The following is a 26,453-nucleotide window of genomic DNA, read 5'->3' on the forward strand; positions in this document are numbered from 1 at the left end:
ATAAACTAGAGCTTGTATTTTACAAGCTCCAGCAATACTGAGCTACTAAGATAAGGAATCGCACACACCAGGGGCGTAGCAATAGGGGTTGCAGAGGTAGCGACCGCATCGGGGACCTTGGGCCAGAGGGGCTCCGAAGGGCCCTCCCCCAACTACAGTATTAGCTCTCTATTGGTCCTGTGCCCATAATAATGACTTCTATAGATACTTTGAATACTGGTAATCCTTAAGAAACTGTTTCCCATGCTTTTCTTGCACCTCTGACACTGTAGTTGCCATTGGCAGGTTTTGGTGCACCGTATCAATTGTTATGTATAGAGTGCTTGGGGGGGCCCCATTGTCAAACTTGCACCGGGGCCCACAGCTCCTTAGCTACGCCACTGGCACACACCGTGTTTCTCTCCCTCCTACATCTTCCCCCTCCCCTTTCTTGGAGAGTTGTGAGACACAGGCTGGAGGCTGGAATTGTCTGTGATCTGTCCACACAGGAGCAGTTTGCTAGCAAGTAAGGATTAAATCATGCCAGCAAACTAGCTAAGTACATCTGTAGGTAACTTCTCTTCAATAACAGCACCATCATTTGGGTAATCTGCTCTGCTCAAAAGCCTCTGATTTCTGTTTGTGATGTTTACATTTAGTTCCTATCATTGCTGAACTAGTCGACCTTAATTTTATCACCCAAATGGGCCCCACCAGCCAGCCATTGTGCCCCCCCCCCCCCCAAAAAAAAAGAATAATTTGAAGCTGGAGCCACCACTGCATGTGTTATGCGGGAGAAAAGGGGAGGGATCTCAGGTCGGTGTGTCTGGGGTACGAAATAGGTTGGAAGTCGCTGTGGTGGAATCTGTGAATTTTGTTTGCGGACAAAAACAAAATGAGCAAGTTGAAATGTCTGCTTATTCCTCTTGCAATGCATAGAGGTGAACTGAGTGTATTGCATTTTTTTTTAAAGTGTTTTTTTAAAGTGTTGTTTAAAGAGGAACTTTAACCCAGGACTGAACTTCTTCCCAATCAGTAGCTGATACCCCCCTTTCCCACAAGAAATCTTTATCTTCCCTTGAATAGATTATCCGGAGAGTCTGTATGGCTATTGTTTTGAGACCCCTCCCACAGTGTGATGTCATGACCATGGTCCTGACAGTTTGCTGCTGGGGTGTAGCAATAGCCATAGCAACTACTATGGGGCTCTGGGGTATAGGGTCCTAAATAGTAATTGATTTGTTAACTATTAATTTTCCCAAGTTTCTCCACCCTTTGACTTTACCTTGGCGCCCTTAGACTATTTTCAGTGTAAACACATAGAAGTGCACATTGCCCAATCAACTTATATCCCATAGGGCAGGGGCAGGTGGCATTGCTCAAGAGTGCCTACTCCTGATTGCCTCATCAAAATTCTGCTATGGGGTCCCATAATCTCTAGTTATGCCTCTAGTTTGCTATCTATGAACCTTGTTGCATTGTCTTTTTCTAACTGCCAAGCAAGCAATAGAAGTGCATAGAACGCTCAGTAATGAACATTCCGTACAGATCACCTGTCAGAACTAAAGATGTCACCACCAGTGATACATTTCAGAAGGTAAATCAGGGAGAGGAAAGATTTTACAATGGGCAAACAATGACTAAATAATCTATAAATGAATATTGTAAAAAAAAGTAATCATTTTTATGCATAGTTATTTTCACTACAGTTCCCCTTTAAGAGCCTGGATCCTAACACTAGTAGCGAGGCTGAGCTGGGATCTCCCCCCAGGAGCTCGCTGTCATGCTTAGTCAGTGCATCAAACCACAGACCTCTTTCTGGCAAAAATGACCCAGAATGTGACACAGTCGTGTGAATAAACATGGAAATTGTATTTTTAGCTTATTACAAGATTGAATCAGCAGATCCTACTTCAACCAAGATGAGCTATTACTGCACAGTTCCAAAATAAGACGGCTACGTATTCTATTTAATTTCCTGGATCAGCATAAGTCATAAGTAGGGAAACTGTCACTGCTTTGTGGGTGTTCAATAGAAAACTGAATGTGCTGCTCTGACATATACATTGCATGCTTTAAAGGACACCCGAGGTAAAAATAAACTAAACTGATGAAATAAACAATTGTATCTAGCCTCCTTCTCCTAAAAATGACAGATTTATTTTATATTTAAATCTATGTTTTACTGTTTTATTGTTTTTGCTCAATGACACATTCGTTAAAGTATGCCAGAGCTAAAATCTATGAACTATTGACCCTTTTTTATCTTTTTTCCTGCTCTCAGAAGCCATTTTCTGTTAGGAAAGTGTTTTATAGTTGTAATTTCTTATCAGTGAGGGTCACACTGTAGTCTAACTCAGTCCTGACTCAGACAGGAACTGCCACTAACATACCTGATATTTAACTTTAAAAGGAACACGGCATAGTTATGTGTGCTAGGCACTGTACATACACATGTCGCTCTCATCATGTCACATGTCACCTCAGGTATCCTTTAAAGTGACAGTGTATACCTACATATGTCCAAAGTGTAGTGTGTGGAATTGGGAATGTTGACTCGATAACACATGAAACATTGGCTTACCTCTAATGAGAAGGGGGTAGGTCAAATAAAATGAAATTTTAATCGAAACCAGACACTTTAATGATAACGAATTTTACGGATCGCAGTCCACTTCCTCAGATCAAATATGAAAAGTGTCTTGCTACTCACATTTTCCAAGCAGGGAGCGCCTCTATGAGCTTTAAAAATACTAGTATTAAGACACTTTTTATTATTTGATCTGAGGAAGGGGACTGCGATATGCGAAACACGCCATCATTCAAGTGTCTGGTTTCTATTAAAACGTATCGTTTTATTTGGGTTACCGCCTTCTTATCAGAGGTAATCCAATTTTTATGTTTTATCCAGTTGACATTTCCACTTCCACACAATACATCTTGGGGCACCTCCTCCCTCCCACTGATACCCAATACCAGTCCCTTCAGCTCGGGGTCCTGACTGTGTATGTTGGTTCCTTGGAACCCTAACACCGTTTTCCTGGAGTGTGACCTACATTGTCGAAGATTAAAGGACCCGAGTGAGGCTGGGCTTTCCTCACCAGCTGTTACACTGTGTTAGCTGGTCTTTGCATTTTTGAGTGTTTCATACCCTCGATCTACTACATCATCAGGGGCTCCTGGTGTCCCTTTCTTTTTTTGTCTCCTTTGAAGGGTCCTTAGACTTCATTGGTACCACACCCTCTATGCCTAAAGTCGAATTACATTCACAAGATCCCCTACTCCAATAGATTGCCGTACCATAAAAAGTCTATAAATAATTATTTGCTAGATGGGTTACTGAAAAGGTGTGTTGCACTTTGCTCAGTTACATGCTGCAGTACCACACAGCTTCCCCCATTGTCTTTTAAACACTAATTGCAATTTATAAGGATGCAGAAATACAGCAGGAGTTTTTTTTCAGGATTCAGTGTGACTGTAAACAGAAAACAGTTTTCTGAATGAATCTGATATAATACATTCATTGCAATGGCAGTCCCGCCCTGCTGTATTCTATGCTAAGGGAACTGTGATGTTTACACAGCTGACATTACTTTGGCACAAAAATAAGTATGATACCTATATGGACTATAAAGAGTAGGGAAGCAAGCTGATATTGAGTACTTTGATAAAATATAATTCCACTTTGGAAGAATTGAGTCCTGTCCACTAGAAAAATAAAGCATTGTATGTTGTTTTTAAAGTAAAACTGAATAAAAAAAAGTCACATGCTCACCTATGGAGAAGGAAGTCTCTGGATCCTGTAGAGCCACCCCAGTCTTCTGACAAAGTCCTTGTTCCAGCATTGTCAACCCGTTGCATGTATTTGACCAACTGATCAATACGCCTTCGGGAATCCTCGGAAGCCTTCGGAATCACATTCCTGAGTGCTTTCCGTAGACGGGCCGCTCAGTACTGTGCATGCACAAGCACGCACTTGCTTATGCGCAGTATGGAGCTGCCCATCTTCGGAACCACTCGAAGACACGAGTGTTTCTGAAGACTTTTTAAGGGCTCCTAGAGTTGGCAAATTTGAACAGTGGACAGCGCTGGAACATTGAGAGAGGACTGGGAAGGTTCTATGAGATCCAGAGCCTTCCCTCTCCATAGGCAAGTATCTAACTTTGGGTTCAGCATAGGATGATGGTACTTATCGTGGCCTGTTCTGAGTGGAACCTTGTGAGGCCTCTTCTGAGTAATAGGGGGTGCAACCTAATGGAAGGGGTGTCATTGACTACTTGGAGGGGAGATGATGCCTAATAAGTATCACTAGATTCTTGGAGCTGCTTAAGAAAGGTCATAACAGCATTTCTGTAGTTGTTTTAGTCCAGGGGGGCCGTTACCCCCCCAAAAGTTTGAGAACCACTGGTCTAGACCATCTTTCTGTAGAGCAACAATTAATTTTGATCAGTTGCAGACTGACACATGTGAACGGCTCCTATATATTAAATATAAGCCGTCCACTGTCAGTTTTACGACGAGCGGAGAACAGACAAAAAAATGTCCGTTCTCAGCTCAAATGGGAAGTCAGCCTTAAGCCCACAGAGGGCTACAAGATTACCTAATCTGAAAATTCCTCATGCTGACAATAAGCTTGTCCTTAACTCAGTGAAAACCATAGAACGGACCATCTACTTCAGAGCGATGCAAGTATATAGCTATAGGCCTCACCCACTGTAGCTGAAGGAATGTTAAAAGCCTTTCTCTCCACAATGTCTTTTTGATGGCCCATTTCATTCCATGAAAGCATTTAGTCTGTCCCCTCTAATCTCCTTTGTGTACATGCGCTGCGGTCATTGTCATGACCTTTTTTTCCCCTCCTCATTGTTGAACGACTGGAGAGACAATCGATAAATCTGACCACGACACTAGAAGTGTTGAATGTGAGAAATGACTGTAACAAGCCATCAGTCTCCCAAAACACTTCAGGGAATAGACAGCCCAGCTCATGAATAAGTATATGGCTAAGGAGCTAGTCTACCTGTCTGAGCCTCATTTATAACTGTGGCCTCCCAGCATCCTCTGCACCTCTGTGTGTCTCTGTCAGAGGCTCTGATCACGCCAGGATTAGCACCTTTCTGTCTTATTTTTGCAGTTTCTGTTCTTTTGGCTCCGTAATGTGAAGAGATTTAAAGCAGTAGGATCAGCCATACTATGCCGGGGAAAAAAAAACACATATATAAGTAGATAAATACTTGATCTACTTACATAACACATGTATTATACTGTCCACGTTTTGATTTCAGTGAATGTTATATAGTAAATTACGAGAATTCTGTTCCTGGGGGGGCCATGTCTTTTGCCCACAGTTACGGCTAACTCGTGATGTCATTTCTGCCCTTTACTTTTTTTCTTGTCTCCTCCAATCGCTGAGTCGCCTCAGCCTTGCTTGTAAACACAAGTGAGTAGGGGATTACCGTAGGTTTCAGATAAGAAGCTGGCAGGGAAATAAAGGGAAGAGGAGGAATAGATTATAGATAAAAAGAACCCCCAGCATGCAATTCTTTGGCACAACTACTAAAGGGCCAGTGTTCCTTAAGTATGTGATAACTCCAAATCATAACGATAACTCCAAATCATAACAGCAGAAAAACTTTTGAACGTTTTGAATGCAGGATTAGCATCTTTATCACTTAATACACTCAGACCAGTTGCTGTTGAAATTTGATTTTTATGGTGACGATACCGCTTTAAGAAACAGCTGGGCAATTTATACACAACACTGGGGTTAATACACAGAGGATATAAGAGATGTTTAGCATTCTTACTGATGGATTTGGTTTAAAGGATACCTAAGGTGACATGTGGCATGATGAGACAGACATGTGTATGTATAGAGCCAACCCTACAAATAGCTATGCTGTGGTTCTTTTTTTTTTTTTTCTCTCTGCCTGAAAGAGTTAGACATCAGGTATGCAAGTGACAGTTTCTGTCTAAGTCAGAACTGCGTTGGCCTATAGCGTTACCCTCACTGCTAAGATAGATTACAACTATATAACACTTTCCTAGCAGAAAATAGCTTCTGAGAGCAGGAAAGACATAAAAAGGGTCAATCGTTCAAAGATTTTAGCTCTGGAGTACTTTACTGAATGTGTCATTTAGCAGAGACAATGAAACAGCAGAAACCCTAACTATGGGATACTGAAAAAAAAAAGGTCCTTTCTAGGAGACGGAGGCTAGATACAATCGTTCCTCATCAGTTTATCTTCACCTGGTGTTTCCTTTAAAGTGAATGGTTTCCCAATAAGCTTGCACTGTGCATACAGCAGACTCCTGCCCATGCTGCATTGAATGCAAATTTATATGTTTGGATGATATCTTACAGGGCCAGAATTAAGCTGCCCATACACCAGACGATGATGGGCAGATCGACCATGAGACAGATCTCTCTCTGACAAAATCTGATTAGAGAGAGATCTGTTGGCTGCCCGTACACTGCAGGCCGATTCCTGATCGCTTTCAGCATAAAATGGGAATCAGCTGAGTCTGCTGCTGCCCCATAACTGTATAAATGTGCCCCGTGTGTATATTTACACATTAGCTGTGCTATGTCGCCCACTGCATGGTGCCCACCCGGCTTTGGAATCCCGCTGCTCAGTTAGCACTATACACACCACTGGCATTTAGCACGGGGCAGTGTTATAGCACTAATGGAGCAGCGGGATACCAAAAACAGATGGGCGCAGAGTGCTCACGGCGCCGGGAAGCCCCAGGTAAGTTCAGTATTCCACTTTTGAGGTCTGTTTAGGGCTCCTTTGAAGTAAATTCAAATGACCCTAAGGGGAAAAAAACTAGATACTTACCGAAGAAGAGGGAAGCCTTTGTATCCTCCAGATGCTTCCCATGTCCAGATGTTTCCCATGTCTTCCTGGAGAAAACCCCAGCTGCATGAACCCTTCTGATAACTACGATTGCGTTCCACTTCATTCACCGCCATGTCTCTGCAGTAGAACAGAGCTGCTTGTGCGCAAGCAGCTCTGGATTATTGCGCGGCATGGCTGTACTCATGCAGGCATAGTACGGCGACGCTCGTGCATGAAGAGGAGCGTGATTGCCATCGTCGGATTTCTTTTAGGGGTCCGTATGTAGCAATGTTGAGGGGCAGGAGGACGTAGGAAACCTCTGCAGGCTCCAGAGGCATCGCTCTTCTTAGGCAAGTATCTACTTTTTTTTTATTATTATTATTTTTGCCATGGGTATATTTTAAAGGATGAAATCTACCTTTAGGAGCCATTCACACTTCTCACTGAGAATTCTGGATGCATGCATTTGTTTTTGTGATATTTCGGGTTCCTAGAAACTTTCTTGCATGTTTTTGCAACGTTTGTATGCAGGTTTTTGTTTTGTGTGTGTATATGTATAGGTTACGGCCAGAACCCGAGGTTCAAAACTAAAAGTGGCCGTCTATACTGTGGCCAATGTCAGAAATGAATTGAATCCTGGCAGCTCTGTGCTCCTATGCTTTGCTCCTCCCCCTGCCCCCTCCTATTTACCTCTGGCAGCCGGACACGCACGCGCACGCACACGCACACACACACACACACACGTGGTTGCTGCAGGGAAGCACCGCGGGAACGCTGCAGACGCTGCTTCTGCTAGCACCAGCTCTGCACGAATCCCTGCAGTGACGAACTAATGTGTGCATGTGTGTGTGTCCGGCTGCCAGAGGTAAATAGAAGGGGCCAGGGGGAGGAGCCAAGGACAGGAGCACAGAGGCGCCAAGATTCAATTAATTTCTGACATTGACCGCAGTAAGACAGCCCCTTCTAGTTTTCACCGGCCAGAACACGAAGTGACCTGACGCTTCGGGTTGTTGCCATAACACCTCTCTCTCTCTCCTGCCCCCCCCCCTTTTCCAGTGGCTTGCAAAAGTATTCGGCCCCCTTGAAGTTTTCCACATTTTGTCACATTACTGCCACAAACATGAATCAATTTTATTGGAATTCCACGTGAAAGACCAATACAAAGTGGTGTACACGTGAGAGGTGGAACGAAAATCATACATGATTCCAAAAATTTTTTCCAAATAAATAACTGCAAAGTGGGGTGTGCGTAATTATTCAGCCCCCTTTGGTCTGAGTGCAGTCAGTTGCCCATGGACATTGCCTGATGAGTGCTAATGACTAAATGGAGTGCACCTGTGTGTAATCTAATGTCAGTACAAATACAGCTGCTCTGTGATGGCCTCAGAGGTTGTCTAAGAGAATCTTAGGAGCAACAACACCATGAGGTCCAAATAACACTCCAGACAGGTCAGGGATAAAGTTATTGAGAAATTTAAAGCAGGCTAAGGCTACAAAAATATTTCCAAAGCCTTGAACATCCTACGGAGCACTGTTCAAGTGATCATTCAGAAATGGAAGGAGTATGGCACAACTGTAAACCTACCAAGACAAGGCTGGCCACCTAAACTTACAGGCCGAACAAGGAGAGCGCTGATCAAAAAGAGGCCCATGGTGGCTCTGGACGAGCTGCAGAGATCTACAGCTCAGGTGGGGGAATCTGTCCATAGGACAACTATTAGTCGTGCACTGCACAAAGTTGGCCGTTATGGAAGAGTGGCAAGAAGAAAGCCACTGTTAACAAAAAAGCATAAGAAGTCCCGTTTTCAGTTTGCCACAAGTCATGTGGGGGACACAGCAAACATGTGAAAGAAGGTGCTCTGGTCAGATGAGACCAAAATAGAACGTTTTGGCCAAAATGCAAAAAGCTATGTGTGGCGGAAACCTAACACTGCACATCACTCAGAATGCACCATCTCCACTGTCAAATATGGTGGTGGCAGCATCATGCTCTGGGGGTGCTTCTCTTCAGCAGGGACAGGGAAGCTGGTCAGACTTGATGGGAAGATGGATGGCGCCAAATACAGGGCAATCTTGGAAGAAAACCTCTTGGAGTTTGCAAAAGACTTAAGACTGGGGCGGAGGTTCACCTTCCATCAGGACAACAACCCTAAACATAAAGCCAGGGCAACAATGGAATGGTTTAAAACAAAACATATCCATGTGTTAGAATGGCCCAGTCAAAGTCCAGATCTAAATCCAATCGAGAATCGGTGGCAAGATCTGAAAACTGCTGTTCACAAACGCTGTCCATCTAATCTGACTGAGCTGGAACTGTTTTGCAAAGAAGAATGGGCAAGGATTTTAGTCTCTAGATGTGCAAAGCTGGTAGAGACATACCCTAAAAGACTGGCAGCTGTAATTGCAGCAAAAGGTGGTTCTACAAAGTATTGACTCAGGGGGCCGAATAATTACGCACACCCCACTTTGCAGTTATTTTTTTTAAATGTTTGGAATAATGTATGATTTTCATTCCACTTCCAATGTGTACACTACTTTGTATTGGTCTGTCACGTGGAATTCCAATAAAATTGATTCATGTTTGTGGCAGTAATGTGACAAAATGTGGAAAACTTCAAGGGGGCCGAATACTTTTGCAAGCCACTGTATATATATCTATATATATTTCTGGTGCTGGCGATTTGTACGGTGATTGCAAAGAAACTATTTAATGTATAGTCCTAACCTGATACAGAACGTTCCTGGAATCCCATAGTGTAGTCTTGATTTTATTTAAAGATTAAAATCTATGTTTAAAGTTTTGACTATCTCAGATATCTGAGGGTAGCTATTTTAAACATTTAAATGTGTAAGTGTGTAAGATGTACATTCGACCCAGTGTAAAAAGCACTACTGATTATATTTTTCCTGTGTAGAAGTCAGTCTCTTAGTCACTAGTAGATCCGGTAGTACAGTAGAATCCATTTATAGTAAACTCCAAAGGACCAGGTAAAGTAGTTCACTATATCAGAAACTGTCATACTCAACTTAATTCAGTCAGTAATTGAGTCATTTTTTTATGTTCTATGCTGTAGCACAGACAGCATCTAAGCTACATCAGAATGCACAGTGTTCAGTATGCAGGGATTTGCATGCAATAATCATGCAACAGCTTGCACAGGAGGCATATGTCTCACCAGTTATTGCAGGAACAGTAGTTATAGTGTGCTACTATGTCCACATTTCTGTACAGCCTGTAGCATTGCAGCCATGCACAAGCAAGTCACAGATGACAGGCAGTTCCCTCAGTAATGAGGTTATACAGGAAGCATAGGTCTCACTGGCTGGTGCTTTTGAGGTAATCCACGCAGGCCCAGAGTAGTGAGCAGATAGCGAGCCAGCTACAAATAGCTGCCAGTCTGCCCACCACGGCTCATGGGTCTCTGACAAATGCGCCTGCCCACTTCCCACTATAGATCAATACAGATAACTGCAGGGGCCAAAACAAAACAGGTTTACTATAATAGAAGTTCTATTATATCTAGGTTTACTATACCAGGTGTTACTCCCATATACTGCATATATAAGTGCCAGTTATCTGGAGCTCAGGCAACCGGAAGACTCAACTAATCGGCATGCCTGAGGGGATAACGGGGACTGTTTTTGTTGTGCTTTTTTTTTGGGGGGGGGGGGGGTCCGGCCATAACATACTCCAGCGATGTCCTGTAGCTCTTTGTTGGCTACTAGTGGCTTTTGGCGTCTATGCATTGTTCCCAGCATGTCACATGACCCTGGGAGTCATACACGGTGGACGTCACAAAGCCGATAGGAGCTACAGGAAGTCGCCGGAGGCTCGTTGAGTATTCCATCCTGCACAGGGGAGAAGGGGAGGTTTGTGCTTTATCAGCCACTTGTTCCAGTAATTGACAAGCACATGTATCCGGCATCAGGCGATAAGGACTTTACTGGACTTATATTAGTGCTTGGCCAGGACCTGGATATTTAGTTTACTATACCGGAATGTTTACTATATCAGAATTTACTATAACAAGATTATACTGTAAAAAAAACAACATATCTCTATTCTTTTCTTTTAGCATTCTGAAATCTTCAAAAAAAACTTCCCAGAGTTCTCCTTTAAATGAAGCGGAAGCGCGCTTGGAGCCGTGCGTCTGCTGAGGTACGCAAGCAATAATCAATTCAGCTCTGAAACAGCAGGATTAATGTGAATGTTGGACACATGAATCACTGTCTACCTTGGTACGATAGTGAGTGGGTGTGTGCCAGTTGTTCTGCATGTGTTTGTTTTATTCAGACTGCTGCCTCGCAGACGCTTCTTATTTATACAGGATATCTTGGCTCTGCTTGTGCATTCTGTCTATTTCCTCCGAACGAGACGAGACGTCACACTCCATGTTTGTGCCACGGCTCAATCATCCAGTGATAGGATGGATTCCTTTGTGACGTTACTGAGTAAATAAACAGTGCTTGAGAGACGCAGCTAGTCAGGAGTGTTACTCTTCTGAGAATTAAGGTGCCCACACATTGGCTACCAATCGACCCTGATGGAAATCGGGGCTGCCAAGTGCATACCCAATTTAAGATGCAACCAATATCAGTCAGAGCATGTTGATCGGACATGCTGCAAGGTGTTGTGCCGTCGTGGTCAATCGGGTGCTCGGCGGTAATGGCGAGCGATGTCAGGACAAGTGACGAAACCCCCGACACTGCCCCCCCCCCCCCCTAATATCCCAGTGCCGTATACATTACCTGTCCATGTCTACCGCTGGCTCCGTCATCCATCCATACACAAGCGTGGTTGCCAACGTACACGTTGGCGCGTGTGACGTCACACCCGCCCACGTTACTCCGGCAACCAGCCAACAGGTCTCTCTCTAATCAGATTCGATTAGAGTGAGATTTGTCTCTCGGTCTGATCTGCCGATCATTGCTAGATGTATGGCTACCGTTACATCTGGGGCTATATATAATAAACACTCATATGGGGACATGCTAACTGCTGTGACATTCACAGGCATTGGGGCTGATTTATCAAAAATGGGAGAAAGTAGAGCAGTTTTTACGAGCAGCCAATCGGGTATCAGCTGCTAAGTGAAGTGAGGTTTCTTTGGCATCTGTCTTGATAAATCCGCCACTGTCAGATTGTACTGCAGAAAATCCATTGACAGAGAGAGAAGCTTTGCCATCTGATTTTGAAGTGGGTGCTGCGGTAGAATGGAGCTTAAAGGGAATCTGAAGTGAAAATAAACTTATTATATAATGTGTAGTTCAGCTAAGAAATAAAACATTAGCTTTTAGATTTGAGTCTAATATTGTTTCCAGTACAGGAAGAGTTAAGAAACTCCACTTGTTATCTATGCAATAAAGCTTCACTGAACTCTACGACTTTCAAAGTAGCAGAGAGCTCTGTCTTCTGAAGCTTACCATATCAATGGTCTGTCACTGTATTTTGTTTTTTCTGCAGAGGAAAGTTCAAAAGGTCATTAGCCTGCTCTGTGAAATCATTTAGAATGCTGTGTAGTGTGGAAACTGCAAATATTAGAGAATGATGCAATGTTATTACAAAAAAAACTATATAACTAAAAATAAAAATATGAGACTATTTTCTTTGCTACTAATGTTCTATTAGTTATCCGTACTACACAACCAATTCATTATATCATACGTTTTTTTGTGGTTCAGATTCAGAATTCAGTTGTGGATATATTCCTATTGGAGTTCATGAGAGCTGTGAGAATCTAGAGAGACTTTTAGTACAAATCAATCCTATTTGTAAATCAAAGAATAATAATAATAATAATGCACCTCCTTTGCGCTATCAATGCTGCTTCTCTTTTGCGTTCACAAAATGATTCCCTGCCATTGCTATGGAGCCTAATGCCCCAGGTGATGGCTGCAGTGATAAGTAGCAAATACCTGACAATGCAGCTTTTTAGACACTCATTTTGCATTAGAAAATGTGTATAAATGATACCATGGGGTTAGGGTCAAAGAGAAACTTTAACCCAGGATTGAATTTCATCCCTATCAGTAGCTGATACCCCCTTTCCCATGAGGAATCTTTACCTTTTCTCAAATAGATCATCGGGGGGGGGGGGGGGGGGGGGGCTCTGTGTGGCTGGTATTGTGGTGAAACCCCTCCCACCAGTGGCGTAGCTAGGGATCATGGGGCCCCATAGCAAAACTTTCATGGGGCCCTCTAATGTAGGCACTCTTTAGCTATGCCACCTGCCCCTACCCTATGGATATGAGTTCATTGGCAATTTACATTCTCGTGCAATCTATATTGCATATAGTCCATGAGCTCTAAGGGGGTGGAGCAAAAAAGAAAGTTAATGGTGAATACATTAAGTACCACCTGGGCCCCCTATGCTCCAGGGCCCCATAGCAGATGCTATGGCTGCTATGGCTATTGCTACGCCCCTGCCTCCCACAGTGTGATGTCATGACCATGGTCCCGACATTTTGCTGTCTGTAAACCTCATTGCATTGTGGGAAATAGCGACTTTTTCCAACTGCCAAGCAAGCAATATCTCCCTCTGTGCATAGAACTCTCAGTAACGAACATTCCGCACTGATCACCTGACAGAAGATGTCACCACCAGTGATACATTTCAGAATATAAATCAGGGAGAGGAAAGATTTTACAATGGGCAAACCCCGAATAAATAATCTATAAATCAATATTGTAAAAAAAAAGAAGAAGCAATTTTATACATTGTCATTTTTACTACAGTTCATCTTTAAAGGAGTCATCAAGCAATATTACCTTCCCCCCCGATCTACTTACCTGGGGCTTCCTCCAACCCCTTGCAGCTGACGTGTCCCACGCCGCAGCTCCGCCCTCAGCTGCTGGCCCAGGGTCCCTGCACGGTTCAGAGGGCGACCCCGAGGTCGTCCTCTACTGTGCCTGCGCCAGCGCCGCTGTCAATCAAGTCCACGTTGTGCACAGTGTACTGCACAGGCGCAGTAGTTCTGGGTCTGCACAGTACAGTCCGGACAACGTGAACTTGACTGACAGCGGCGCTGGTGCAGTAGAGGACACCTGGCGAGACACCGTGCCGGGCCATCGGCTAAGAGCAGAGCTGCAGCGTGGGACATGTCAGCTGCAAGGGGCTGGAGGAAGCCACAGGTAAGTAGATCGGGTATGTAATATTGCTTGATAACTCCTTTAAGCGTTGGGAAGGAATTGACATTAAAAGAGCAGAATAGGGATAACTATTAGGGAGTAATTACATTACGGAGGACTCAGCAGCAATACTGAAGGGGATCAGGAGGACTCTGAGGGACCAGATAGACTGCAGGGGGCTGGGAGAATACCCAGGAAAGTAATTCGCTAATCTTTTCCCTCACCTCAGGTATCCTTTAAGGCCCTTGACTGCTTACAGAATTATGCTTTAAGAGACACACCCTTACTTTTCTTTAGTCTTTGAATCAGGTCTAATCTGCTTTATTTTATATAAGAGTTCCAGGGTGCAGTGTTTGGGTAGTCCCGGGACAGTCCTATATTAAATAACTAGCACTGTTTGGTGGCACTGGTCAAAGTTCAGCACAGATGATAAACAAGCAGAGGAATATGAGTCTGCGCTGAGTATACAGAACACTGAGACAGGTGAGGACAGGGAATTGTATGAAATCATGAGTCACAGGGAAGAGACGGGAGCGGAGGAGTCATTACATCACAGGCTAGTAGCTGATTATGAGTCTATATTACAGAAGCCAGTTAGGGCCAGGCCAGCAGTGTGGAGGCGGAGATGAGTACAGTTTGCACGCCTTTCCCTGTTACAGTCCAGTGCGGGGGCTGCCACACATACGCTAAAAAGGGGCGCTGGGAAAAAAGGGTGCAGGGTTTTAAACGATAAACATGGATAACGTTTAAAAATATAATGTACTATATTTCGTTTAAAAATAATGTTTTATAAAGTTATAAATCATTAAATAATGTGCATGAAATCGGCGATTGTGAAAACGTTAATGTTCCGTTTTTAAAAAGTGAAATGTATAATAACGTTTAAAAAAAATTTGTAAGTAACCCTCCATGTACCTACCCCTAACCCCTAGACCCCCGTATTGGTGCCTAAACCTAAGACCCCCCTGGTGGTGTCTAAACCTAAGACCCCCCTGGTGGTGCCTAAACCTAAGACCCCCCCTGGTGGTGCCTAAACCTAAGACCCCCCTGGTGGTGCCTAAACCTAAGACCCCCCCTGGTGGTGCCTAAACCTAAGACCCCCCTGGTGGTGCCTAAACCTAAGACCCCCCTGGTGGTGCCTAAACCTAAGACCCCCCTGGTGGTGCCTAAACCTAAGACCTCCCTGGTGGTGCCTAAACCTAAGACCCCCTGGTGGTGCCTAAACCTAAGACCCCCCTGGTGGTGCCTAAACCTAAGACCCTCCTTAGTGATCACTGTATTGTGTGTAGAATAATGTTTTAGAAACTGTAAGGGATAAAATATATTACAATTTACGTTACGTACTGATCGCTTTATTTTGTGAATAATAATGTTTTACAAACAGTAAGGGATAACATTTAAAATAATGTTTTATTAAAATAGGAAACGTAAATCATCACAAGCAACTCTTCGGGCGCCGTTGGAAAACATTATTATTCTCGGGCGCCCTTTTTTCCTGTTCGGCGCCCAGTAAACGATATTTATTATGGGAGTAAATGGCGGCGCCCGATTTGTCCACTAGCCTCCTGCGCCCTTTTTTACTGTTACCGGCTGCCACTGCCTCGCTAATACAGGACATGCCAATAGTGCAGGGTTTACAACGTCTGTCGTTCATGATTACTGACCTGTAAAATGTTATCAGCACAACTCAATGCTATGAACTCTCAGGAAAGACGCACCTTCACTGAGATCAATAGAAAACCGCACAAAACTTGCATCCCTAGAATGCCTGAAGAAATATTATTGAACTAGACCTTAGGCCTATAAAGCTGAATACTCCCCACCCGATGGCTCCAGTGACGTCCCCTTGATGACGAGCGTATGGCGCTTCCTCTTCCTGCACGACGGGCGTGAACGGGATGTCAATCGACCGCGGTACTTTGCACACGGTTGTCGGGGATTTTAAAGATCCGATCTCCTGGGCGGTCGATTGCATGAACGGGAAGCATCAGTGGTGCCAATAGACAACAAACAATCAATGTCTAGATTGTTCCATTTTCTGGAACGATCCTGCTGTTTGAATCAAATTGTATTATATAAGTGACAAGACGATATACACTGTAGAGCGATGTGGAAGATGCCGGTGCTATGTGAATACTAAATAATAATAATATTTTTGGTCCCTGTTTATATGCCTGAACGATTGTTTCCGATTGATCGCCGATCGCATCAGCTGGTTGATCATTCCGGAGATTGTACTATTAACAGGCATCTTTAGTGTCCTCATCCAGAAGCAGATATTCTTTGTGGCCAGTTACTGCCTGCTGCGGGCCCAAACTTATTGGCCACTAATTCTGAATCTACCTGAATAATAAAAAAGATAGCTTATGTCGATGGTTCCTGTGATTGTAACAACCACAGGCTCATCTAAAAGACAAAAGGAGACAAGGAGCCCAATGGTGCAGAATCGTGTAAGATTCAGAAAAGCAAATTGCTAAGGATGCATAAACTCACAAAGGTAGGTTGCAAATCCTTGTAACCACCGTCAGAGCAGCCGGGAAATCAACCATCCCCGCTCGGCTTTTCAGGTCTGTAATAGGAACTAGTCGTTCACACTCCGAATGTTCTTTAGAACAAACTAAAACTCGATCACCTTTAAAGAGGTGTGACACGACACTTAAAACAGGGGTGGAGGTGCCCAGTGCATAAAAGATAGGCCAATAAGCTGTTAATCTTTTAAACAGAGAGTTAATATTACCTCTTTAGAAGAATTTGGACCAGTTTATTGAAAAAAAGCTTTTATTTGAGCACATAAAATTGACAACACGTTTCGAGGGTGCCTGCCCACTTCCTCAGGTCAGTGAAAAAACAAGTGCCTTAAAGAGACACTGAAGCGAAAAAAAAATATATGATATAATGAATTGGTTGTGTACTGTGAATAATTACTAGAAGATTAGCAGCAAAGAAAATATTCTCATATTTTTATTTTCAGGTATATGGTGTTTTTTTCTAACATTGCATCATTCTATAATATGTGCAGATTACACAACACTCAGCATTCAAAATGATTCTTTCAGAACAGTCTGTGAACTAATGACCTCTCCTCTGGCAGAGAAAAAGTAAACAGTTGAGATAATAAAAGTCAGAAGACAGCCCTCTCCACGACTTTTGAAAGTCGTAGAAATTAATGGCTTTTTTGCATAGAAATAACAACTGGAGTTTCTTAACTCTTCCTGTACTGGAAACAATTAGACTGATGTATCTGATCTTAATGTTTTATTTCTTAGCTGTACTACACATATAAATCATAATATCATAATTTTTTTTTTGCTTCAGTGTCTCTTTAACTGCTATGGCTGTGTATCAAGCGTGAGCGCTTCTATCAGATATTGTTTATAGAAATGTAAACTTTCTTTTTTTTCAGTAGCTGTGACTCATTAGCTTAACGCCTCATTTTTCTGTATAAGCAAATTTTTTTCTTTTTCTAACTCAAATGTGGTTTGTGACAGTATTTGTGATGAATTCCTGAACGATGTAAAAGCTAACCTGAGGCACAATAAGCATACATGACTTATCTCAGGTGTGCATCATGTACAGTCTGCGCAGGGTTTGTAAACAGCTTGTAAACCGGCCAGTAGTGACTATTGGAAAAGGCTGCACTTTGCACAGCTGTAAAAGGGGATTATAAACTTCCGGTGGTGGTTCAATATGTGGAAATTGATCTGTCTACCATCGATCTGTCACAAGAAATACCACAGAGAGGAATTGAACATGCATGAAGGAGGGATGGCAAAAACAAACAGCTCAAAAGATCCTAACCTAGAATATATGTACTGTTACGTCCCCAGAGCAGGGTCCAGCAAGGCTCCCACAGACATACAATCACTCCCTGATCCAACCACAGAAGATCAGATATGGCCATATCTAGAGTGAGGGCTGGTTCAAACCTGGTGCGATTGCGTTGCACATGCAGATTGCTGGGAAATGGCAAAGCACTGGTGTAGTGTCACCCTCAGACGGTGTTCCCACAGCAGTGTTGCGATTCAGTTAAAGTCGCAAACATGCTGCATGTAGCAATATTTTGGAGCTTCAGTTAATGTGCAAAAACGCACATCCATTAAAAAAAAGTGTCAGCGCTGCGTAACATGTTGGCGCTTTATAAATACAATAAATAAATAAATAAATAAATAAATAAAAAAGTGCTTTAAAAATTTAAAAATTTAAAAATTACTTTAGAAAATTGCTAACCTAAGAACCATGGTCCTGACAGTCTGCTGTCTATGAACCTTGTTGCATTGTGGGAAATAACAGCTTTTTCCATCTGCCACACAATCAATACCTGCCTCTGTGCATAGAGCTCTCAGCAACTAACATTCCGTACAGATCACCTGGCAGACCTAAAGAAGACCAGTGATACATTTCAGAATGTAAATCGGGGAGAGGATAGATTTTACATTTAAATTCTCACACGCAAAACGCAAGCATTATTGTTCATAAAATTCATTGCACCGGTGTATATTTTTCTGTAAACCTGTCTTGATAAATCAGCCCCACTTTATTTGTTTGGAGGACGTTTATGGCAAAAAAAAAAGAACACAATCCAAGGAGAAATAGGTACAATAGTAAAAAAGGACGGCATTTCTTATTTTAGCATACAGTATCAGCAGGGGGGATATAGTACATTTTGTACTCCAAAAACAGGGGGAAGGCGGGTACATCTGGCTCTCTGAAGGGGGGACATTTGGCTATCTATATAGGGAAGGGTACAATGGTTAATTTGCATATATTCAGCAGTGTTACTCTGGGAGACATTTCAAGCTCACTCCAACCTGAATTATCGCAAATTCTTTCTGTTTTAGGAAAGCAAACTTTTGTTTTTTTTTAAATAGGGAAGGGGGCACATTTTGTTATCTTAATGAGGGATGGAGGTACATTTGGCTATCTATAGTGGGGCACACTGGCTATCTGAATGGGACAATGGGGCACATTTAAACAGCAATTGTGCATTTGGCTTCACGCATGGCCACATTGATGATGCATGGCCACGTACTGCAGCACTATCGGGGGTGGGGGAGGCGAAAACTCTAGCTATGCCTCTGCTCGTCTGTGATGTTTGTTCTTTCTAAACCAACATATGAGCATTTGAAAATGATTGTGTCAGCAACTTTTTCTAACCTTTCTCTGCTAAGTAACCTTACACTAAACATCTCCCCAGCCTTTTTGCCACGTTCTTTCCTAGCGTGGCTTCCAGTATGCAGTGCTTTACTAATCTCCCATCAGCTGTTTTGGCACGTTTAGTATTTACCCACTCAGACAGCATCAGCTGTTCTCAAGTCCTTATTCTTCCACCTAAGAACATACCCCCCAACTTGTTCAGATGAGAAAGGGGGACACTTCATCTGCCACAATTCCAGCCATGCCCATCTGTACACCTCTAGTCACACATAATGTACCACAACATTTCTTAGGTAAAAAATGAATTTTCACAGTTCAAAACACACTGGACATTTCCATCTTCACTAATTTTCCTCTTTGTTAGCATTTGAAATGAAGTAATAATATCAGTATAGTGTAGGGACATAAAGTTTAGCATTATAGAAACACATTTTTAAAAGAAAAATATGCATATCTTACTAATATTATCTTATATTATCTAATATTATCTTACTAATTGTAGCCCCTTACACACTCCAATGAGTTCTGGATTACCATGAGCTTGTTGGTTAGTCTGTACCTCTGTGTTACAAGCCCTACTTTATAGAGCCAAATTAATCCATGCCATGCACTAATGAGGATCAAACAATCCGAAACAGTCTGTATGCATGTTGGATTATTCTGGCTCTGTACAAATTAACAAACTGATACATCATTGCATTCCAGCGGTTCTGGAGGTGTGTTTAGCTTCTAAGGGTAGCAATGGTTAATTTGCATATAATCAGAAGTGATTCACTGGGAGACATCTCAAGCTCACTCCAATCTGAATTATCGCAAATTCTTTCTGTTTTAAGAAAGCAAACTTTTGTTTTTCTTACTAATATTATGAATGTGAAAGTTTGGATGTTTGTTACTCAATCAAGCAACAATGGCTGAACGGATCTGAATGAAATTTGGTACACACATAGAATGTTACCTAGTATAACCTATAGCAGTGATGGCTAACCTTGGCACTCCAGCTGTGACAATACTACAAATCCCATCATGCCTCTGCCTCCCCGAGTTATGCTTAGAGCTGTCAGAGTATTGCAATGCCTCATGGGACTTGTAGTTCCGCCACAGCTGGAGTGCCAAGGTTAGCCATCACTGACCTATAGGATACTTTTTATCCCCATAACCAAAAAGTGGGCGGAGACAAATACAAATTTCACTGGGAATATGTAAACTGCAGCCATTCTTTCACTGTTAATTGGTAGGGTTCTCAAACTTTGCACAGTTGGTCACTGGGTGACTAGGATTATTATTCAGAAACGTGGGTGGAGCCTACAAAAGCCAATCAAAATTCACCTATTGATTTTTAAGAGGAATATTTAATTGCTGCCATTCTTACACTGTTAATGGCACAAGCCTCAAACCTAGTTCAGTTAGTCCCTTGGCGACTGGGGTTCAAATTCAAAAAAGGGGGTGGAGAAAAAGCCAATCCGATTTGTTTCATTCCAATACAAATTATTGATGCCAAAGACTGCAAAGCTCACAAACTAGGTCATTGAGTAATTGTGTGTTAAGGTTAGAAAAAGTGGACAGAGCCAACACCAGCCAAATACATACCCGGGTAACGCCAGAACTGTGCTAGCTTTTGTAGATGTTCTTTAGCAAAGTCCAGTCTAGCCTTTCTATTCTTGAGGCTTATGAGTGGCTTGCAGTGCATTGGATTTACTTTCATGCGGAATTCTTTTTATGGTAGACTTGGATATCAGTAAGCCTTGGTTGGCTGTTGTAAAGGGGTTTCTCTCCACCATGGAAATGATTTTGCAATCATCCACCACTGTTGTCTTTAGTGGACATTCAGGTCTTTTTGCATTGCTGCGCTCACTAGTGGTTGCTTTCTTTCTCAGGCTGTACCAAACTGTAGATTTTGCCACTCGTAATATTGTAGCAATTTCTCAGATGGGTTTTTCTGTTTTCGCAGCTTAAAGGGACACTTAAGTCAAACAAAAAAAAATGAGTTTTACTCACCTAGGGCTTCCAATAGCCCCCTGCAGCTGTCCGGTGCCCTCGCCATCTCCCCCCGATCCTCCTGGCCCCACCAGCAGCCACTTCCTGTTTCGGTGACAGGAGCTGACAGGCTGGGGACGCGAGTGATTCTTCGCGTTCCTGGCCACAATAGCGCCATCTATGCTGCTATAGCATATATCATATACCATATAGCAGCATAGAGGGTGCTAATGTGTCTGGGAACGCGAAGAATCACTCGCGTCCCCAGCCTGTCAGCTCCTGTCACCGAAACAGGAAGTGGCTGCCGGCGGGGCCAGGAGGATCAGAGGGAGACGGCGAGGGCACCGGACAGCTGCAGGGGGCTATTGGAAGCCCTAGGTGAGTAAAACTCATTTTTTTTGTTTGACTTAAGTGTCCCTTTAAGGATGTCTTCTTTCACCTGCATGGATAGGTCCTTTGACCACATGTTGTCTGTTCACAGCAAAATCTTCCACATGCAAGCACCACACCTCACATCAACCCCAGGCCTTTTATCTGCTTAATTGATAATGATATAACAACGGACTTGCCTACAACTGCCCATGAAATAGCCTTTGAGTCAATTGTCCAAGTACTTTTGATCCCCTGAAATTAAGGGATTGTGTTATAAAAATGCTTTAGTTGTCTCAAAAATTTTCTGTAATCGTTTTGTTCCCATTGAATTAAAGTGGACCTGAACTCTTGCACTGGACAGAAGGAAAACAGAGAGAAATACACCCTGTATGTATTTAGAGAGTTTAGCCTGTCTAATTCCCCCTCATCTTTGTCTAATCACAAATTTGTGTCCAAGCACAATTTGTTATTTGATCTCTACCCTGTGTCACCTGCCTGCCACGGCAGAGAACAACATATTGTTAGCTTCCATGAAAACAGGAAGTAGACAAACTGCAGATGTATTGCAGGATTTGTATCAGCTGTAACAAAGTTACAAGTTGCCTTCTGCTCTGTGCTTTTTTCCAGGAACCAGACATTTCTCAGGACCTGTAGCTGTTAACTTAAGCTAGCCACTAACGGTCCAATTTCTAGCGAAAAATCGTTCGAGCGATCAGAAATTCTGATCGGACGAAAAATCGTTCACTACACCATCAACTAACCAATCATTGTTTCCTATCTATCACGACCACCAAGAAAATCCAAATTTTCGTTCGACGAAAAAAATTCATTCGGGCGACATTTTTTTCACTCGTTCATAATCGATTGTGTCCACCAATGGAGATTATTTACAACCAATCCGATCAGAATTTCTGATCGCTCAAATGATTTTTCGCTAGAAATTGGACCGTTAGTGGCCAGCTTTAGGTTAGAGGATGCAGATTGTATGTGTTCTCATCAGCATCCATACTTACTACACTTTGCTGATAATCTGGTGTAAGGGCCCATTCACACTTGCTGATTGCAAAACACTAGCGATTTTGCTAGCGTTTTGCTCTGGCGTTTTTTGAGGATTAACGCCCAAAAAAAAATCACCATTCACACCTGGCGATTTTTTACCAATCGCATTTTGCGCTTCTATAGCACTAAAACGTGATCGCCGGGAAATCGCCTGAAAATGGTGCAGGCCACACGTTTGCGTTTAGCTTTTTTGGGCGATTTGCGGCGATTAGCGCAAATTGGCCAAATGAGAACGGGCCCATAGAGTCTTATTACCCTAGCGCTTTGAGAAGCGCTAGCGTTTTGCCGAAATCGCCGCTCAAGTGTGAATGGGCCCTAATAGCAGTCCGTGGGCCTGATTCACAAAGCGGTGCAAACTTTTTCGCGGACTTTTGCGCGCGCAATTTGCCGCGATTCGCGCGATCGCGGACTTTTGCGCGCGCAATTGAACGTGCAGAAGTCCGCGATCGCGCGAATCGCGGCAAATTGCGCGTGCAAAAGTCAGCAAAAAAGTTTGCACCGCTTTGTGAATCAGGCCCCGAGTAGTATTTCTGAGCATGTTTAAATAGCCGATGGGATAACACAGTGATTACATCATGATCCCACTTTAGATTGAGTTGGGCTAATACTGCTGAAATCAGTTTGGAGAGCTCCTATCTGCAGCTGTTCCATCTGTGTTATTTTAGATAATTCTGTGTCCAATTTGTTCAGGTTCACAAGGTTATTTATTGCTGAAGGCACACCAAGTGCAAATGCATAACAGCATCTGTGATTTTAATTTTAGTTTTTTTTGTGAACCCTTTTTGTTCAAAGCTAATAATAAGCATCAAATAATGATCATTATTACTATTGGGCCCGGGCCACACTAGGAGCGCTACTGCTGTGATATCCAGTGATCGGCAAAGCACTACAGCAGTGGAACTTTAGTGGGGGATTCCACTAAGCTAACCGCCTGGGTTTACAATCGGGGGCATAACAGCATTTATACTTGAAGAAAGTATTTTATTTATTTATTGTATTTATAAAGCGCCAACATATTACACAGCGCTAGACGTTAGTATAGGTTGCAGACAATATTTAGGGGTGACATACAGCAATAAGACAATACAGGAATACACGCAGCACAGTATGAGTACAAGGTAATGCTCAGTCACTGAATGGGAGCATGGAGATTAGGCAAGTCGAGTTCACTCAAATCCACAGAATGGGTGTACGGTAATGGAGGTGTGTAAACATGTAGGAGACATGAGGAGGAGGGCCCTGCCCGAAGGCTTGCAATCTAGAGGGGGAGGTAGGGGACCAGAGTTCAGCTGCAGGTTTAGAGCACTAGTGAGGGGTGGTAGGCTAGAGTGAAAAGGTGAGTTTTTGAGGGCCTTCTTGAAGATGTTGAGCATTGAGGCGCGATGCGTTGCTTCCATCGTATCGCAACACTGAGAACTAGATTCATATGTTTCCGCTAACAGGGTCATATGCATATTGTCGTCCCCCTGCATGCTGCTCTCACGCCCTTCACCGCCCCTCGCCCAGTGACATACTCCCTGCTGGACAGAGAGTACATCACTGGGATATCCGGCTTCCCCATCACATTTGCGTTGCTCCGCGGCCAACTTATATGAAATTTCCGCATCGCCCATTGATTTCCATACATTCTGTTGCCACGGAAGTCCGAAGGTAACGTGCTATTGACTTTGCGGCTGTTTGGCGGAGTTTCAGAAACTTCTGATGCGCCAGGGTTAGTGTGCTGGGCCCCATACAATTTATTTGCTGTTATGTTACCCTGCGTGCAGGAAGGGTAATGCAATGCAAAGAAGGTGGCCAAGTGTAAAGCGGGCATCAATGGATACGTTAGGCAGTCCCTCATATTACTTAGAAGTTTAATCCAGGTTGTGTTTATCAAGGTTATATTTATTGATAGGCACCTTACATACATCACTCCGCTTGGCAGCCGATTGACCAGTTGATTGAATAATTATTATCGAACCGGATGAAAATCGGTGCCACCAAGAGTATGCCCGATCGACGAAGCAACCAGTTTCAGACCAAAAGTGGTTTCATGTATTAACCTCCCTGGCGGTATGGAGGGTTTTTTGAACCTTTTTTTTTTTATTCCTTGCATGTAGCTAGCTACATGCTTCCCCCCCCCCCCCCCCCTCCCTGCGGCGTCCCCCCGTACAGTCTGATCTCCGCCGGCGCGTATGCCCATCCAGAAATCCCGTTCTGAACGGGATTTCCTTGAGGGCTTCCCCCGTCGCCATGGCGACGAACTGAGTGACGTCATCGACGTGACGTCACAGGGAGTCCCGATCCACCCCATAGCGCAGCCTGGCGGTGATTGGCCAGGCTGCGCAAGGGGTAGGCGGGGGCCATGTATCGCGGCGGGTAGCGGCAGATCGGCGGCGATCGAACCCAACACGTGTTTGAAAAAAAAATTATACAAATTGGCCCAGCAGGGCCTGAGAAATCCTCCATGGCGGCACGGGGTTACCGCTAAGGAGGTTAAAGAGAACCCGAGGTGTGTTTAAAGAATGTTATCTGCATACAGAGGCTGGATCTGCCTATACAGCCCAGCCTCTGTTGCTATCCCAAACCCCACTAAGGTCCCCCTGCACTCTGCAATCCCTCATAAGTCACAGCCGTGCTGTGAGGCTGTGTTTACATCTGTAGTGTCAGTCTCAGCTGCTCCCCCGCCTCCTGCATAGCTCCGGTCCCTGCCCCCCTCCCTTCCCTCCAATCAGCAGGAAGGGAAGGGATGCAGGCGGGGACTGGAGTTCTGCAGGAGGCGGGGAGAGCAGCAGACTGACACTATAGAGATAAACACAGCCAGCTCTGACAAGCTGTTTGTCAGCAGCGTGGCTGTGATTTATGAGGGATTGCAGAGTGCAGGGGGACCTTAGGGGGGTTTGGGATAGCAACAGAGACTGGACTGTATAGGCAGATCCAGCCTCTGTATGCAGATAATATTCTTCAAACCCACCTCGGGTTCTCTTTAAGCTGACATGCTGATAAATCTCAGACCGGTGATCAGTTTCAGACATAAAAATATATTTGAACCAGGGGCGTATCTAGACTTAACAGCCCCTCCCCTCTGCAAAAATTGTAGCATGGGGCCCTGGTACCCGAACCCCATATAGGTCATGTGATCGGAAGGCAGCGAATGGCAGCAGAGAGTGTTCTGGTGTTAAGCAGCATTTGGAATCTGGAAAGAATTACACCCCCCCCCCCCCCCTTGCACACGTTTTTTGTAAATAAATGGAGGTGTTTTTTTTTGCTAATTGGCTGCACTAGCGGTTGGGCAGAGGGAGGAGGAGGGGCCCCAACAGCCTCTTGCCCCCCCTGCGATGGCAGAGGTTGCAGGGGTGATTGCTACTCCCATGATTTGGACATTCTGATCACTAAGCTTATTGGTTGATTTTAGGCTGATGCCTGGAGATGGACTCTAAATATATTAATATATATTATATATATTAACATAATAAGAGAAGTGGAATGTATCTGGGAAATCTTCAGAGTTCCTCTTTAACCAGAATCCAACCAATGAACCTAACCTGTCCCAACCTTCCCAATAACCCCTTATGAGGAGAAGATGTGTCTATAAGGTGAACACTACCGTTCTCTGGCCTGTACCAGGATTCTCTAGCTCTGAGAACAACTGCTGCTTCAGTGAGGTGGCTGATCTCATCTTCAGCTTGACAGCTCTACTGAGAACTCCATTCAGAATTTGGATTATGCATTACTGCTGTCTGTACGCCCACCCCTGGTTTCACAGTCTACTCCCATGCCCTGAATTCCTAATAACATTCTCATCCTCTTAAATCTTCTTAATGAGAGTGGGCGAGCGTGAGCAGCAGAGGCACACCATACCACTCCATCCTCTTCTTCAGACTCCATGTACCAGCAAAACAAACTTCTCCTATAATACCTCACACACCAGTGCTTTGATATACAGCCAGTATTACCTATTACTC

At 43.7% G+C, this 26,453-nt stretch overlaps 1 protein-coding gene and 1 long non-coding RNA gene across 6 annotated transcripts in view; one reads left to right on the plus strand and one right to left on the minus strand.

Annotated features, from left to right (window-relative positions):
• Positions 1-26,453, minus strand: part of ITGB6 (integrin subunit beta 6) — a 201,106-nt gene that overhangs the window by 149,484 nt on the left and 25,169 nt on the right. The window lies entirely within an intron of this gene.
• The window catches only part of LOC137525017 (uncharacterized), a 189,245-nt gene that overhangs the window by 102,699 nt on the left and 60,093 nt on the right, over positions 1-26,453 (plus strand). For all 3 annotated transcript variants that reach the window (XR_011022842.1, XR_011022841.1, XR_011022840.1), the window contains exon 2: positions 10,898-10,980. This is a non-coding gene — a long non-coding RNA (uncharacterized lncRNA). The remainder of the gene's footprint in view (positions 1-10,897; positions 10,981-26,453) is intronic.

The sequence above is a fragment of the Hyperolius riggenbachi genome, chromosome 7 (assembly GCF_040937935.1).
Source record: "Hyperolius riggenbachi isolate aHypRig1 chromosome 7, aHypRig1.pri, whole genome shotgun sequence".
NCBI lineage: Eukaryota > Metazoa > Chordata > Amphibia > Anura > Hyperoliidae > Hyperolius > Hyperolius riggenbachi.